Consider the following 19,241-nt stretch of genomic DNA (forward strand, 5'->3'; position numbering starts at 1 on the left):
ATGTCAGCTAGGGGAAGGGTGGCGGGAGGGGTGGGGTGAAGAAAATGATCTCTGTTTCCAATGAATAATGTATGAAAATGACCAAATAAAATAATATTTAAAAACTAAAAAAAAAAGCCTCCCAAGTGGAAAGAAGGGGGGAAGGGAAGGAGACAATTTGGATCTTATAATTTTGGAAAATTTGTTGAAAATTTTTATTACATATAATTGGGAAAATAAAATACATATTAAAAAAACAATAAAAAGAATATCCTCCCAGAAGACTGCAACAGTAGTTATAAATTAAGCTACTGGGTCCATTGCTCTGTAAAAGTTTGCCAGTAGGAGTATGTGTTTAGTATTCCTTTTGTGTGTAGGAATAAATTACCTGTTCCATATCTGAAAAAAAAAAGAATGTCTATTACAGTAGTTAATATTGCTTTTGTTTATATATATTGATTACCAAATTCTTTTCAAAGAAATTAAAAATTATGAATTTTTTTCCCATTCAACCTCTTCCTTTCTTATCCTAGATGCATTAATGTCCGTGTGGAAACTTTTCAATTTCAAATAACCAAAGTATCTATTAGATTTTTTGTAATTACCTCTATCACTTCTTTAATTAAAAATATACTTCCTATATATAACTGTGAGACTTATATGATCTGTTTTCTTATTTTATATAGTATGATCTTTAATGTTAAGGTTATAGATTCATTTAGAATATCGTGGAATATGGCATAGGTCTAAGTCTAATGTCTTCCAGACAGTTTTTCAGCTTTCCCAACAATTTTAATCAAATTTAGAGTTTTTCCCCCTAGGTAATTTATGTTTTCCACTTTATCAAATACTGAATTATTGAGTTCTGTTGTTTCTGAATCTCCTTGTCTCATATGTTTCATTGATCTTTTTCTTCTTTAACCAGTACTAGATGGTTTTGATTAATATCGCTTTTCAATATATCATGAGGTCTGGGAGTGCTTGCTACTCCCCCTTCATCTCTACTTATTTTTAGAATTTCCCTTTCTATTTTTATTTTTCCAAATGAATTTTATGATTATTTCATAAAGTTCTGTGAAGTATTCTCTTGGTAATTTGATTGCTAAAATATTAAAATTGTAAGTTACTATTCGTCATCAATTGTCATTGAATTGGCATAACCTTGCCATTAAGTATTTCAAATATTCTTTATTTCTTTAAATAGCACTTCTGAATATATACAAGACTTTTGTGTGCCTTTGGATGGTTCCCAGATATTTTATGCATTTCATAGTTACTTGAAATGGGAATTCTATTATAGCATCATGCTTTGTTATCCTTTTACAAAAACGTCAATTTTTGAGAATCTCTTTTGTTTTCTCTGTTCTGTTGAAGCTATTGTCTTAATTTGCATCTTTGCTGATTTCCTAGGTTCTTTCAACTATCACATCTTTATCAAACAATAGTTTTATTTGCTCTTTACCTATCTGTATTCCTTCAGTTTCTTTCTCTTGTCTTATTGCTATTGCTAACATTTCCAACATTATGTCAAATAATAATGGGAAGAGTGAGAATATAGGCTTTACTCCTATATTTGTTGGATTCTAACCTACTCCTATTACACATGATGTCCAATTTTGCTTTAAGATAGAATATTTTTATGATATTAAGGGACAATCCCTCTTTTCTTATACTTTTTAGGGCTTTTAAAATTATGCCTTTTACTCTGGAAAATACTTTTTCTTCATCTGTTGAGATGATCATTTGGTTTTGTCCCTCACTGTTAAATGTATTCACTTCTCCTGAATTTCTATTGTTTGGAGTATTTAAGAGGCCTGTAATCACTTTGGTTTTAATTTTCTTTCTTAAAATGTTTTAAACTCTTTATTTTTCAATATACATCTTTTTCATGTAAGGCTAAACTCAGATTTGCAGAGTAATGCATTCCAGTTGCATCTTAAACTCCATCCCTTTTCAGAATACATTATTTTATTCCCTCTTATGTTTCCTAGTGGGTGCAGAATAGTCTTGAATTATTTTCATGCATTTTCCTTTATTTTCTAAAGTTCTTCTTTCATAGATTACAGAACTTGCTCCTGAATTGAATTGCTTTTGTTTTTCTGAAGGTCATCTTTGAATTATTTCCTATAGAAATAGAGAAAGAAGAAAGAAGTTTGCAATAAATACAGTTTTCTTTTTTTTTTAAACATTATTTTATTTGGTCATTTCCAAACATTATTCAATGGAAACAAAGATCATTTTCTTTTCCGCCCCCCCCACCCCCATCCCTCCGATAGCCGACGCATGATTCCACTGGGTATCACCTGTGTTCTTAACTCGAACCCATTTCCCTGTTCTTGGTATTTGCATTACAGTGTTCATTTAGAGTCTCTCCTCAGTCATATCCCCTCCACCCCTGTAGTCAAGCAGTTGCTTTTCCTCGGTGTTTTTACTCCCACATTTTATCCTCTGCTTGTGGATAGTGTTTTTTAGTTCCCTGCAGATTGTTCAGGGACATTGCATTGACCCTAATAGAGAAGTCCATTACCTTTGATTGTACCACAGTGTATCAGTCTCTGTGTACAATGTTTTCCTGGTTCTGCTCCTTTCGCTCTGCATCACTTCCTGGAGGTTGTTCCAGACTCCATGGAATTCCTCCACTTTATTGTTCCTTTTAGCACAATAGTATTCCATCACCAACATATACCACAATCTGTTCAGCCATTCCCCAATTGAAAGGCATCCCCTCATTTTCCAATTTTTGGCCACCACAAAGAGTGCAGCTATGAATATTCTTGTACAAGTCTTTTTCCTTATTATCTATTTGGGGTACTTCCTTATTATCTATTTGGGGTACAAACCCAGCAGTGCTATAGCTGGATCAAAAGGCATAGTTCCAAATTGCCCTCCAGAATGGTTGGATCAATTCACAACTCCACCAGCAATACATTAATGTCCCCACTTTGCCACATCCCCTCCAGCATTCATTACTTTCCTTTGCTGTCATGTTAGCCAATCTCTTAGGTGTGAGGTGATACCTCAGAGTTGTTTTGATTTGCATTTCTCTGATTACAAGAGATTTAGAACACTTTTTCATGTGTTTATTAATAGTTTTGATTTCTTTATCTGAAAACTGCCTATTCATGTCCCTTGCCCATTTATCAATTGGAGAATGGCTTGATTTTTTGTACAATTGATTTAGCTCTTTGTAAATTTGAGTAATTAAACCTTTGTCAGAGGTTTCTATGAAAATTGCTTCCCAATTTGTTGTTTTCCTTCTGATTTTAGTTACATTGGTTTTGTTTGTACAAAAACTTTTTAATTTGATGTATGCCAAATTATTTATTTTGCATTTTGTGACTCTTTCTAAGTTTTGCTTGGTTTTAAAATGTTTCCCTTCCCAAAGGTCTGACATGTATACTATTCTGTGTTCACCTAATTTTCTTATAGTTTCTTTCTTTATGTTCAAGTCATTTACCCATTTTGAATTTATCTTGGTGTAGGGTGTGAGGTGTTGATCTAAACCTAATCTTTCCCACACTGTCCTCCAATTTTCCCAGCAGTTTTTATGAAATAGTGTATTTTTATCCCAAAAGCTGGGTTTGCTGGGTTTGTCATATACTGTCCTGCTGAGGTCACTTACCCCAAGTCTATTCCACTGATCCTCCTTTCTGTGTCTTAGCCAGTACCAAATTGTTTTGATGACCACTGCTTTATAATATAGTCTGAGATCTGGGATGGCAAGGCACCCTTTCTTTGTATTTTTTTTCATTGTTTCATGGATATCCTTAATCCTTTGTTCTTCCAAATGAACTTTGTTATGGTTTTTTTTCTAAATCAGTAAAAAAATTTTTGGGAAGTTCAATGGGTATGGCACTAAATAGATAAATGAGTTTGGGTAGGATGGTCATTTTTATTATATTGGCTCGTCCTACCCATGAGCAGTTAATGTTCTTCCAATTGTTCAAGTCTAGTTTTAGTTGTGTGGAAAGTGTTTTGTAGTTGTGTTCATATAGTTCCTGTGTTTGTCTCAGGAGATAGATTCCTAAGTATTTTATTTTGTCTAAGGTGATTTTGAATGGGATTTCTCTTTCTAGTTCTTGCTGCTGAGATGTGTTGGAAATATATAGAAATGCTGATGACTTATGTGGGTTTATTTTGTATCCTGCAACTTTGCTAAAGTTGTTGATTATTTCGATTAGCTTTTTGGTTGAATCTCTAGGATTCTTTAAGTAGACCATCATGTCATCTGCAAAGAGTGATAACTTGGTCTCCTCCTTGCCTATTTTAATGCCTTCAATTTCTTTTTCTTCTCTAATTGCTACTGCTAGTGTTTCTAGTACAATGTCAAATAATAGAGGTGATAATGGGCATCTTTGTTTCACTCCTGATCTTATTGGGAATGCCTCTAGTTTATCCCCATTCCAGATGATGTTTGCTGATCATTTTAAGTATATACTGTTTATTTTTTTTTTATGAAAGGCCCTTCTATTCCTATGCTTTCTAGTGTTTTTAATACAAATGGGTGTTGTATTTTATCAAAGGCTTTTTCTGCATCTATTGAAATAATCATGGGATTTTTGTTGGTTTGCTTGTTGATATGGTCAATTATGTGAATGGTTTTCCTAATATTGAACCAGCCCTGTATCCCTGGTATAAATCTTACTTGATCATGATGAATGACTCTTCTGATCACTTGCTAGAGTCTTTTTGTTAGTATCCTATTTAAGATTTTTGCATCTATATTCATTAGGGAGATTGGTCTATAATTTTCTTTCTCTGTTTTTGGCCTGCCTGGCTTTGGGATCAGTACCATGTTTGTGTCATAAAAGAATTTGGTAGAACTCCCTCTTTGCTTATTATGTCAAATAGTTTGTATAGTATTTGGGTTTGCTGTTCTTTGAATAATTTGGTAGAATTCACTGGTGAATCCATCAGGCCCTAGGGATTTTTTCTTAGGAAGTTCGTTGATGGCCTGTTGGATTTATTTTTCTGATATAGGATTATTTTAGAAATCTATTTCTTCGGACTTCTGGGTAATCATGGCTGCAATCTAGACTCCACACGCTTCCTCTCCCCGGCACCGAATGAAATAGACTACATCAGAGGAGCATAAAAATCACCTTTGGAGGAACAGAAGGACTCCCCAGTACTCCCCAGTACACCACAGAGGCGAAGGTATGTGGAGTTTGAACATTTCCACACTATAATAAGAAGGAGGAAAACCTTGCACAAAAACGTGAACTGAGCCCTCCCTAGTTTGTTAATATATGTGCTCATGGATATGAATTTTCCTCTAAGTACTGCTTTGGCTGCATCCCATAAGGATGTCTCACTATTGTCATTTTCCTCAACGAAATTATTAATTTTTTCTATGATTTCTTCTCTAACTAACCAATTTTGGAGTATCATATTATTTAATTTCCAATTAATTTTTTATTTGGCTCTCCATGTACCCTTACCGATCACTATTTTTATTGCCTTGTGATCTGAAAAGGCTGCATTTATTATTTCTGCTTTTCTGCATTTGAGTGCCATGTTTCTGTGACCTAGTATATGATCTATTTTTGTGAATGTGCCATGTGGTGCTGAAAAGAAGGTGTATTCCTTTTTGTCCCTATTTATTTTTCTCCATATGTCTATTAACTCTAATTTTTCTAAGATTTCATTCACCTCTTTTACCTCTTTCTTATTTATTTTTTGGTTTGATTTATCTAAATTTGATAGTGGTTGGTTCAAGTCTCCCACTAATATGGTTTTACTGTCTATTTCCTCCTTCAATTTTCCTAGTTTCTCCATTAGAAATTTGGATGCTATACCATTTGGTGCATACCTGTTGGTTAGTGATATTTCCTCATTGTCTATACTCCCTTTTAACAGAATATATTTACCTTCCCTATCCCTTTTGATCAGGTCTATTTTTGCTTTGGCTTTGTCAGATATCATGATTGCAACTCCTGCCTTCTTTCTATCAGTTGAGGCCCAAAAGGTCCTCTGGCTTACACACCTTTTGAACATCTACAGATAGATTTCATAACGATGCCAAAGGCTGGACGTTATAAATTTTGTCTAGTAATTGCAGATCAACTAACCAGATGGCCGGAAGCATTTCCTACGACCCGAGCCACAGCAGATTTTGTTGCAAAGATACTTTAAAGGAAATTATTCCTCGTTTTGGCCTGCCAGCATGAATTGACTCCGATAGAGGGAGTCATTTTACCGATTCTGTCTTAAACCAAATATATTCTTGCTTGGGGATAACTCCAAAATTCCATGTTCCATATCACCCCCAGAGCTCAGGCCAAGTGGAGAGGATGAATAAAGAACTTAAGACTATGATTGGCAAATTATGCACTGAGACCCATTTAAAATGGCCTGAAATTCTCCCTCTGGCCCTATTTTATCTTAGAAGCAGGCCTAGAGGAGACCTACACATCTCACCATTTGAGATGCTTTTTGGACATCCGCCTATACAGGCTAAGCCTTTCTCCCCGGCTTATACATCGCTATTAGGGGGAAATATTACTATTGCTTCCTATATACAGGAGTTACAGCACAAACTACGTGAACTTCATGAATCCGGAGCTGCAGTACAAGCTGGAACATTGGATTTTTCTCTGCATGACCTGAACCCAGGAGATAAAGTTTATATCAAGAATTTCAAGCAAACTGGAGCAACTCAACCTTTGTGGGAAGGACCATTCCAAATATTATTAACTACTCCAACATCTATAAAGATTGGAAAAAGGGACTCTTGGATTCACTGCTCACATGTGAAGAAAGCATCTTCTGCTGAGACTGATTGACTGTATCCTATCATATGAATTGTGACTATATCTTATCATATGAATTGGAGATAATAATCCATAGACAAATGGATGCTATTTTTTTTCAAGAATATATTGAATTACTGATTTTTTTCTTATTTTTCTTATTTCTTTTCTTTTATTTTTTGATCAGAATATTTGAATTTTTTCTCATTTTTTGTGCTGAAGGTACACATAATTAATATTAATATTATTTTTTTCCTGCAGTAATACAAGTTAATATATATATATATACTCTTGCTATAATATCAATATATGCCTAAAAGCTTTAAACTATGGGAACCTGCCATTTATTGATAAAATATTATAGGACTGGGATTAATGTTTGTGTCTGATTCCAGGAAAAGGGATAAAAACAAGGAGCACAGACTAAACCTGAATAGTGTCAATAGAGAACACAAGAAATATTAAAGTGAGACTTGAGGTTGCGATGCTTACATTATGTTTAAGTCGTAGGACTTCCTTGTATCTACACTCTTTACGAAGTACTCAAACAAGTACAAAGCTCGACTATCATGCTGGCTCCCTATATCCCTGAATGAAAAAAAAAATCAGATGAGGGAATGACATTTCCCCATCAAAATAGAATTGTAATTCTTTTCTTCTTATATTATGGAAACTTCCTGTAGTCTTGGCTACAAATGGCTAAGTGAAATATTACTGCATTCTGTCCTACATACTTGTGGGATAGAAATTACTTTAAAATGGACCTATACAAGGCCTATTTTGAATTTTTCTTATGTTTTTTGATTATTTTTCTATTCTTTTGATAATTGACACATACACCCCCATAACTGAACATTGCATTTTGAGCTAAACTTGATATTTTTTTAATACTTACTTCAGGTGGGATTGTATTTTAATTTAAAATCTAAGAATTTTTTTTTGAATTTTTGTTTGTTTGAGATTGTATTTTTATAAAAATCCAACAATTTTGATTTTTGTTTAATATTTTACTGTTATAAAAATCAAAGATTTTGATTCTGTTCGAAAAAAAGATCTTCAAGAAAAAAGCTTGAAATTTTTATATCCAGAGAATGAACTGTTGCAGAAAGATGCTGAAAACCTACACTTCATCAAGAAGATCAAGAATGAACTTTGGATGTGATTGATTGGACTGAACTTTTGATTGAACATTTATTGTAACTGTACACATTTATGCCAAAAGGGTCTGCCCCTAATTTGGCTTTCTGTCAATGCATCTAGCAAAACATTGGTTTTGCTTTCTTTTCTTTTCTATTTCCTCTCTCATTATTCTAATTTCTCTTAGAAAATTGAATATTGTGTATATCTATAGTTAGAAGTGCATTTAGAACTACAAAATGATTATGTTAAATGATCAATGGGGAGACTAGTCTCCCAATGATCATCAGGGGGGATTGTAAACCTTAAAATTTCTTAGACTTGTGAATGTTGGAAATTTCACCATTGGAATGTGAACCCCATTGGCAAGGGAGGTTCCTCCTCCTCCCTTCTTAAGATTACTTTGGGACAGAAACCTTTTGCTGAACAATGGAAAGGGCTGCAGCATAGATCAAAATTTAATTATTCCAATCTCCACCCTACTCAGGGTAACAGGATTTAGGAAGGGCTGCAGCATAGATCAAAATTTAATTATTCCAATCTCCACACTACTTAGGTTAACAGGATTTAGGAAGGGCTGTAGCAAAGGATCAAGATTTAATTATTTGAGAATATGACCTTCAACAGACATGTGCAAAGCCACAGACCTCTGAGCGGTCCTGGGTTAAGCTAGAGCCACCATTGGCACAGGGAAGACATGGACAGTGATTGGTAGATGTGAGAACTGAGGGGAGGGAACTTGGATGGTTTCCTTAAAGATAGTGGGGTCTGAGGACTAGAGGGTGGTTGGTTGGAGAGGTTTTGCTCTGAGAGGTGGTGCTCTGAGAAGCTGGCTCTGAAGGAAGCTGGAGGTGGAGGCCCCTGAGACTGTTTCTCCATTTTGGTCACGTGAGTGATAGGGACTGATCTCTTTTCTTTGCCTCAGCTATTTAAGGGCTTGGGCCTTTTGGCCCAGCCTAAACAGAGGGGGTATTTAAGCCCTATTCCCTTCTCTCCCCTTTCTCTCTCTCTCTTTCTTTCTCTCTCTCTCTCTCTCTCTCTCTCTCTAATACCTTTCTTCTTCCTGTTTGTAATTAAACTCCATAAAAGGTTGACTGCTGACTTGAAGTTTTCATTAAGGAATTACATAGCTGAATTCCTTGGCGACCTTAAATTAATATATATCAGTCTTTTAAAGTGATTTCCTTGTCACAAACCATCGATAGAATAATACGTAGGAATATACCTTTGAAGATGAGCGACGTCAACATCTTGCTGCTGCACGTGAACGCCGACACCAGGCCACAACTGCACTTCCCGTAACAACTGGCATCCCATGCCCCATGTGCCACAAACTCTGTGCCTCAGCCTTTGGACTCCAAAGCCACATGAGGGTACACTGTAGATGAAACTGCACAAAGAAAATAGTCATTCTTGTTCACCGAGAGACTACTATACATACCCAAGTGATAATAACTACTTTTAAGAGTTACCAAAGCTTCAAACATTTGGTAAAAATCGGTCATCTCCCCCTTCTTCAGAATAAACATCACTGAGAGGGGCGGAGTCAAGATGTCGGCTTAGATGCAGCAAAAGTTCAGACCTCTGAAAACCCTTCCTTAACGATCAAAAACTGAATGCTCCTAGGGGACTGAAATTCAAACTTAACAACAGGACAGAGGCGGGGAACCTTCCTTCTTGACTCAATTCAAAAGGTACACTCCCCAAAAGCTGGAATCCGAGAACACTCTGATCTAAGGGGAAGGCAGAGGGAAGGTCCCAGGACCCCTCCCGCCAACCCAGAGGGCTGATCCCCCAGCTGCAGCAGGAACCTCTGGGCGGGCAAAAGTGCTGGTTTGGAGGGTCTACCTTGTGAGCAGCAGGGCACTGGGCTCAGAGAGTCAAGCGTGGACAGCGGGGAGGAAGCCAGCGAGAGACCTGGGCCTGTGGCTGGGTCCTTCCATCTGGCTCCAGTCTCACGGGGAGGTTTTTGCCTCGGGGCACATCCAGACCAATCCAGTTGAACCTGATCCCATCAGGACTCCTCAGAGCTCAGGGAGGCTAGGACCCCTCCCCCCACTAGAGTTCAGGGCCTCCAGCAAGGACAGGAACCTCGGGGGGGGGGGGGCAAAGGCACTGGGGAACCTTGCAGACAGCAGAGAAGCAGCTGGAGAGAATTGGAGAGAGCCTGGGTGGCCCAGCCTTCCAGGAGTCTTTGGCCTCAGAGCACATATAGCCCAACCCAGTTGAAGTTAATCTGATCAAAAGCCTCCAGGACAGGGAAGCTAACATTCCTCCCCTAGAGACTATACCAAGAGGTCTGACAAAGCTCCAAGAGGGGAGACTGACAGCCCCCAAACCAAAAAAAAAAATGAGAGGAGCAAGAGCACAGACAAATACTGGGAGCAAAGAGGGGGTAAACTTGAGCAAACAACAGAAAAAGAAGAAAGAAATTACAATAGACAACTTCTGCACAGGTAATGAGCAAAGAGCAAACAAAACAGAGGGGGAGGGATCAGCAAAGGAAAAATCAGAAATCCCAGCGAATTAGATACAGGCTTTGGAAGAAATCATAATGCAAGTCAAAACACAATTAAGAGAGGCTGAAGACAGTTGGGAAAAGAACTTAAAAACTAAGATAAATCATCTGGAAACAGAGGCACTTGAACTAAAAAAAAAAATAGTGTCTTGAAAGCCAAAATCAACCAAGTGGAAAATGAGGCAAAGGAGATGAAAGATGAGGTGAAGAAGATGAAAGATGAGAAAAAGGAGATGAAAGACAAGGTAAAGAGGATGAAAGATGACCTCCAAAGAAAATCAGACCAAAAGGAAAAGGATTACCAAAAAGCCAAGGATGAAATCCAGTCTTTAAGAACCAGAATACAACTAGAATCAAGTGACCTCATAACGCAGCAGGACACTATAAAACAAAACCAAAACAGTGAAAAAATTGAGGAAAATATGAAGCATCTCATTCACAAAACAGAGGATTTAGAAAATCGTTCAAGGAGAGACAATTGAAGAATCATTGGCCTACCAGAAGACCATGACAAAAGAAAAAGCCTAGACATTATATTACAGGAAATTATTAAAGAAAACTGCCCCGATATCCTAGAACAAGAGGGAAAAGTAGATTGAAAGAATCCACAGATCACCTCCTGTACTTAATCCAAATTCAAGAACTATCAGACCAAAGAAAAGGTATTACAAGCTGCCAAGAAGAAGTCATTCAGATACCATGGAACCACAGTGAGGATAATGCAGGATCTGGCTGCATCCACACTGAAAAAAATAAAGGCATGGAATATGATATTCCGGAAAGCAAGGGAACTGGGACTACAACCAAGAATCAACTACCCAGCAAAACTGACTATATTCTTACAGGGGAAAGTATGGTCATTCAACAAAATGGAAGAATTTCAAGAATTCGTAAAGAAAAGACCAGACCTGAACAGAAAATTTGAAGTCCAAGCACAGAACTTAAGAGAATCATCAAAAGGTAATTAAAAAAGAGGGGAAAAAGAAAAACAAAACAAAAAAAATTTTAAGAGACTCAATAAGTTAAAATTTTATGTATCCCTACAAGAAAAGAGGTCATTGGCAACTCTTAAAAACTGTTGTTATTACCTGGGCAGCAAAAAGAAGTACACTTAGAGGGAACAATGACAAACTCTATAGGATGAAAGGACAAGACATAAATAGGTATATAGATATATGAATGCATAAATACATACACATGAGTATGCATATATATATATACATATATATATAACTAGAGCTTAAAAATGGGTTAATATTAAAAGGAATAGGAAAAGAAACAAATGGGGGTAAATTTATATGTCACAAAGAAGCTCATGGTGGGAGGGGAGAGAACATCAATACACTGGAAGAGTAAAAATGTCGGAGACAAGAAATACTCAACTTTTATGTGCTTTGAAATTGACTCAAAGAAGGAAAAACAATCAAATCCATTGGGGCCAGAGAATAGATTTGCGCCCTATAGGGGAGTAGAAGGATAACAAAAGATCTGTTGGGGAGAGAAGCAGTACAAGGGAGGGAGGGGGCAGGAGGTTAATTTTAGAAAGACTACAGGGAAAATAAGGGGGAGGAATAAGAAGGAAGGAGGTAGAAAGGGAAGTAAAATAAGGGGGGGAACAAGGGGAACTCTTTAAAAGCAAACATTGGTGTAGAAGGAAATACTGAAAGAAGAAAAGGCAGGAACAGGAGCAGAAATCAAAATGCTGGGAAATACACAGCTAGTAATCATAACTCTGAATGTGAATTGAATGAATGCACCCCTAAAACACAAATAAATAGCAGAGTGGATTAGAATCCAAAACCCTACCATATGCTGTCTGTAAGAAATACACATAAGGAAGGTAGATACACATAGGGTGAAAGTAAGATGGTGGAGCCAAATCTATTGGGCATCAACTAACAAAAAGATGGTAGGAGTCTCAATCATAATATCCAACAAAGCCAAAGTAAAAATAAATCTAGTTAAAAGAGAAGGTAATTACATCCTGATAAAAGGCAGTATAGACAGTGAGGAAATGTCTGTACTCAACATGTATGCACCAAATGGCATAGCATTCAAATTTTTAAAGGAGAAACTAGAGGAGCTCAAGGACGAAATAGACAGAAAAACTATACTAGTGGGAGACCTGAACCTTCCTCTATCCGAACTAGATAAATAAAACCAAAAAATAAATAAGAAAGAGGTAAGAGAAGTGAATGAAATCTAAGAAAAATTAGAGTTAGTAGACATGTGGAAAAAATAAATAGGGACAAAAAGGAATATACCTTCTTTTCTGCAGAACATGGTACATTCACAAAAATTGACCGTGTATTAGGGCATAAAAACATTGTAATCAAGGGCAAAAGAGCAGAAATAATAAATGCAACTTTCTTAGATCACAATGCAATGAAAATAATAATTAGTAAGGGAACTTACTAAAATAATAATTAGTAAGAGGTAAATTGAAAATTAATTGGAAATTAAACAATATGATTCTCCAAAACCAGTTTGTTAAAGAAGAAATCATAGAAACAATTAATAACTTCATTGAAGAAAATGACAATGATGAGACATCCTTTCAAAAGCTATGGGATGCAGCCAAAGCAGTATTCAGGGGGAAATTTATATCCTTGAGTTCATATATTAACAAATTAAGAAGGGCAGAGGTCAATGAATTGGGCATGCAAATTAAAAAATTAGAAAGCAAATAAATTAAAAATCCTCAGATGAAGACTAAATTAGAGATCCTAAAACTCAAAGGACAAATTAATAAAATTGAAAGTCAAAGAACTATTGATTTAATAAAAAAGACTAGAAGCTGGTACTTTGAAAAAACAAATAAAATAGATAAAGAACTAGTCAGTCTATTTAAAAAAAGGAAAGAAGAAAACCAAATTAACAGTATCAAAAATGAAAAGGGAGACCTCACCTCTAATGAAGAGGAAATTAAGGCAATCATTAAAACCTATTTTACCCAATTATATGGCGACAAATATGGGAATCTAGGTGATATGGATGTATATTTACAAAAATATAAATTCCCCAGATTAACAAAAGAAGAAATGGAATACTTACATAACCCCATATCAGAAAAAGAAATTGAACAAGCCATCAAAGAACTCCCTAAGAAAAAAATCCCTAGGGCCCAATGGATTCACAAGTGAATTCTATAAAACATTCAAAGAACAACTAATTCCAATATTATACAAACTATTTGACATAATAAGCAAAGAGGGAGTTCTACCAAATTCCTTTTGTGACAGAAATATGGCACTAATTCCAAAGCCAGGCAGGTCAAAAACAGAGAAAGAAAACTATAGACCAACCTCCTTAATGAATACAGATGCAAAAATCTTAAATAGAATACTAGCAAAAAGACTCCAGCAAGTCATCACAAGGATTATTCATTATGATCAGTTGGGATTTATACCAGGAATGCAAGGATGGTTCAATATTGGGAAAACCATCCACATAATTGACCATATTAACAAGCAAAACAACAAAAATCACATGATTATCTCAAGAGATGCAGAAAAAACCTTTGGCAAAATGCAACATTCATTCCTATTGAAAACACTAGAAGGTATAGGAATAGAAGGGTCTTTACTAAAAATAATAAACAGTATTTATCTAAAACCATCAGTAAACATCATCTGCAATGGGGATAAACTAGATGCATTCCCAATAAGATCAGAATTGAAACAGAGATGCCCATTATCACCTCTATTATTTAACATTGTACTAAAAACACTAGCAGTAGCAATTAGAGAAGAAAAAGAAATTGAAGGTATTAAAAAAAATTTGGATGCTTATAAAATTTGGTATATATAGATCTAATATTGAAAATGCTTCATTATTTATGTTCCCTTTTAATATGGGTTTCCCTCTTTATCTCTTTTGATTGTATCTATTTAAGCTTTAACTTTGTCAGAGATCATGATTGCTACCCCTACTTTGTTTTTATCAACTGAGACATCATATATTCTGATTCATTTCTTTATTTTTACTCTATGTGTATTTCTCATTTGAAATGTGTTGTGTATTTCCCTCCATTCGATTTTTCCTCACTGTCCTTCTCTGCTATTTTAGCCCTATCCCTCCAATGTCCAACTTCTGACTACAACCTCTCCAATTCACATCCCTTCTAAGAATACTTCCCTTTTCCTCTCTCCTTGCCCTCCTTAGTTTTTATCCTATCTACCCTTCCAAAAATCACTCTTATCCCTTTACCTTACCCTTCTGTTTCTTGATTTGAACTGCCTTCTTATCTTATCCTAAGAGTTCCTCCCTTTACCTCTCTGGCCTTTCCTTTTCTTGAAATGTACTCCCTTCTAAGAATCCCTTCCTTATCTTATCCCCTTGCCCTCTTTTCTCTTAATGAACAATCCCTTCTTTTAGTCCCTTGAGGGGACTCTTAATCATCTCTTATCCTGTCCCCTCACTCTCCTGTTTCTCTGTAAGTTAAGTTGATCCTTCTAGTTGTACATGTTGTTCCCTCTTTAACCCAGATCTGATCAGAATAGGATTTTAGTACTACCAACCGTCTGCTACTTTTCCCCTTTCCTGTGACAGTTCTTCCATTCATGTTTCTTTTGTGTGAGATAATTGTTCCATTTTACTTCTTCCTTGCCAATTTTGTTATTTTTTAGCTCATTCTATTATACTACACTTGACCTCAACTCTTTTATCTGTATATGCTCTTTCAAATTTCCCAAGTAGTGCTGTCATTTTTAAGGGTTATAGATAACATTTTCTGACATAAGAAATAAATAATTTGACCTTAGTGAATCCCTTAGTCTTTCATGTTTACCTTCTTATGGTTCTTTTAGATTAAATGTTATATTCACTTCTGATCTTTCCCCAAAAAATTCCTTTAGTTTGTTACATGTCTATTTTATCCCTTGTGTATTTATGTTCAACTTTCCTAGATATGTTATTCTTGAGCAAGCATCTTTTAATTTAATGACTGTAGTAACCATTTGCAGTGAGCCCAAGAATATAAAATTTGACATACTTCCATTTCTTTTACTTTTATTTGCCAGGAAATAATAGAACAAGACAGATACCATTATCCTTGGGATTTTTTATTCTTTCCTTATGTCTTAAAAATAAATACTGTATTTTGGTTCCAAAGCAAAACAACAGTAAGGGCTAAGTAATGGGGGTTAAGTGACTTGCCCAGGGTCACACAACTAGTATGTCTGAGGCCAGATATAAAGTGAAGACTTCCTATCTCCAGGCCTGACTCTATCCATTAAGCTATCTAGTTGCCAATCTTAGTTTTTAATGTGAAGCTTCAAATCAGCTTTTACATACTCTTCTTTTACCCTCAAGAGGTGTCTTGGGCAAAGGAGACGAAGAAATTAAAACTACTTTTAATCATATGAAAGTTTTTTTTTAAATCACTATTAATTAGAGAATGTAAATTTAAAAAACTCTGAGACACTATCTCACACACATCAGACTAGCTAATATGACCAAAAGGAAAATTATAAATGTTGGAGGTGATAAAAGAAATTAATACAGTATTGGTGGAGTTGCAAACTGGTACAACCATTCTAGACAGCAATTTGAAACTAAGTCCAAAGAACCATAAAACTGTGTATACCTTTTGACCTAGCAATATCACTACTATGTCTATATCCCAAAGAGGTCAAAGGAAATGGAAAAAGACATTGTATAAAAAAAATTATAGTAGCTTTTTTTGTGATGGCAAGGAACCAGAACCTGGAGGGATCAATTGGGGAATGGCTGGACAAGTTGTGGTATATGATTATAATAGAATATTATTGTGTCATAAGAAATTATGAAAAAAAATGATCCAAAAAAACCTAGAAAGACTTAAGAAGTAATAAAAAGTGAAGTGAGCAGAACCAGGAGAATATTATACACAGTAATACCAATAATATGCAGTGATCAACTGTGAACTAATTAACTATTATTAGCAGTGAAAGGACCCACAACAAATTCACAGGAGACATGATAAAAAAGGCTATCTGCAATCATAGAAGGAACTGATGAAGTAGGAATGCAGACCATTTGTCATTCCATTTCCTTGATGAGTTTCTTTCTTACATAAGCAATATTCCTTTTCTTTTATGTGATAAAAATAGATTTCATGATATCATTTGAATACCCTATATCTTATTACCTGCCAACTCAAAGTGGGTGGGAATTGAAGGGAGGGAAAGAACATTGATCATAAACTGTAAGAAAATGATTATTAAAAATCACATCTATATGTAACTGGGGGAAATATAACTTTAAAAATCATTTTTTAAAGAAATTTCTTAGTTCTTCACCATCTTCACTCTACAAATAAGATAAACAAATAAGGTGCCAATATACAGCCTTTCCCTGTCTTAAACCAAACAGTTCCATATTCAGTTGTACAACCATCAGCAAACATCATCTGCAATGGGGACAAACTAGAAGCCTTCCCAATAATATCAGGAGTGAAACAAGGATGCTCTATTATTTAACATTGTACTAGAAACACTAAATGTAGCAGTTAGAGAAGAAGAAATTGAAGGTATTAAAATAGGCAATGAGGAATCTAAGCTATCACTCTTTGCAGATGATATGATGGTCTACTTAAAGAACCCCAGAGAATCAACCAAAAAGCTAGTTGAAGTAATCAACAACTTAAGCAAAGTTGCAGGATACAAAACAAACCCACATAAGTCATCAGCATTTCTATATATCTCCAATACATCTCAGCAGCAAGAATTAGAAATAGAAATTCCATTTTAAATCACCCTAGACAATATAGACTAAACCTAAATTAGACTACCCTTATGATTCAGTTTTAAAATTAAAATGGAGTAAGTATTCATAGGCTATATAATCCAATTAAAACCAAGGTTATTATTTAGGTATTAAATGGACATTCTTCTAGCCAGCTCAGGAAAATCAAGAGATCATCCTAGAAGGCAATAAGAGTGCAGAGGTTACTATAGCAACGAGTCACTTAAGTAGTAAAAACAGTAGTATTCTCTGACAACAATTTTCCCTAAGCTAAACATCTTGTGCTTTAAGTGGAGGAGAGTGGGGTGAATGAAAAACAAAAATCTTTTCCATCTTAAGGAGTCAGCCAGTCACTTGCCAGTACTGAACGCTAGGTGGAGCTATCAACTAAAAAAAATTAGAGGGAAATATAAAGGCTTAGGGTTAAAGGGGAAAGTAGGAAAAGGTTTTGACTCCAGTCAGTACAAATCCAACAATATCTTCAACAGTGTATTTACACTGCAGCTTTGCAGCCTCTTCTGAACAAAACAAACATAACTTCTACCATATATGCTAATAAAAAACCTTTAAACAGAACATTTTCTGACATCAAATGAAATATTTATCTTACAGATGTGAAAGTGGTCTGCTAGTAGGATTTTTTCCTATTTGTCAACATTAGTAGAAGATGAGACAAGTAAGAAAACTTTAGTGTATACCAAAGCAGTTAACAATATATCCTATTTTTCTCCACAGTAAGCAATAACCATAATAACCAATACTCGGGCAGTTCACCATTTAAATAATTTATTTGCTACATAAACAGACTCTTATACATTCTGGATGTTTAAAACTGCTTCTGGACTTCATTTCTTTGGAGTAATTCTCTTTATACATTTAATATGTAAATTGCCATCTTTTTATCATAGATTTAATTCTGTAGACTCATAGTTTTCCCATTTTGACAAAGAGGAGGTGCTGAGTGTATTTATATGTGTATGAGAGAGAAAGACAGATAGGGACAGAGGGACAGACTCACAAGACTCAAGAGAAACAAAAAGATGAAGAGAAATCATATGGGATTCAGTAAGGTTAAACTATTTATATTCCTACAAAAAAAAGAGGATACTTTTAACTCCTAAGAACTTATTATTACTAGGGTAGTTAGAAGGGGTATACCTAGACAGAGGGCATGGAGGTTCATTGAATTTTATGGGATAATAAGTAAAAAATATAAAATTAAGGGAAGAGAGAAGAATGCACTGAGAGAAGAAGGGAGTGGTAGAATGGGGGTAAATTATCTTACATAAAAGAGGTATGAAAGAGTTGTTACAACTGGAGGGCAGTTGGGGAAAGTAGGGAAGGGAACACTTGAACCTTACTCTCATCAAAATTGGCTCAAATAGGGAATAACATACTGAGTAAGTTAGATATAGAAATCTATCTATAGGATAGAAGGAAGAGAAAGGGATAAGGGGATGAGGCTGATAGAGCCAAGTGTAAAATGGCAGAGGCAGTGGTCAGAAGCAAAACACTTTTGCGGATGAATGGGGTGAAAGGAGAAAGAGAGTAGACAAACAAAAGCAACAGAAGGGAGGAAAATCCAAACAATGTATAACTAAGAAAAAAATTTTAGAGCAAGTTTCTTCAATTAAGACCTCATTTCTAAAGTAGTGAAATGAGTCAAATGTATAATTTTTTAAAAAGTCATTCTCCAATGGTTAAGTGGTCAAAAGATATGAACAAATAGTTTTCAATGAAGTAATTAAAATTATCTATAGTCACATGAAAAAATACTGTAAATAACTATTGATTAGGGAAATACAAATTAAAACAACTCTGAGGTACTATCTCATATCTATCATGTTTATTATGACAGAAAAGGAAAATGACTAATATTGCGGTGGGATATGGGAAAACTGAAACCCTGGTACATTGTTGGGGGAATTGTGAACTGATTCAAACATTCTGGAAAGCAATTTGGAACTATATCCAAATTGCTATAAAACTAACATTCTATTTGATACAGTAACACCACTACTAGATATGTATCCCAAAGAAATTTTTTAAAAAGGAAAATGGCCTATTTATACAAAAATATTTATATCAGCTATATTTGTGGTAGCAAAGTATCGGAAAGTAAGGTGTCC

General features: G+C 35.3%; 1 long non-coding RNA gene across 2 annotated transcripts in view; it reads right to left on the bottom strand.

Moving 5' to 3' along the window:
* Nucleotides 1-170: 170 nt before the first annotated feature.
* Nucleotides 171-19,241, bottom strand: part of LOC103105683 (uncharacterized) — a 52,878-nt gene continuing 33,807 nt past the window's right edge. The window contains exons 2-4 of one of the 2 annotated variants that reach the window (XR_008917970.1): nt 9,094-9,258; nt 2,507-2,629; nt 171-2,103 (exon numbers count right to left, since the gene is read on the bottom strand). This is a non-coding gene — a long non-coding RNA (uncharacterized LOC103105683). The remainder of the gene's footprint in view (nt 2,104-2,506; nt 2,630-9,093; nt 9,259-19,241) is intronic. The other variant, XR_463885.2, reaches the window with a different exon arrangement.

The sequence above is a fragment of the Monodelphis domestica genome, chromosome 3, assembly GCF_027887165.1.
Source record: "Monodelphis domestica isolate mMonDom1 chromosome 3, mMonDom1.pri, whole genome shotgun sequence".
Lineage (NCBI taxonomy): Eukaryota > Metazoa > Chordata > Mammalia > Didelphimorphia > Didelphidae > Monodelphis > Monodelphis domestica.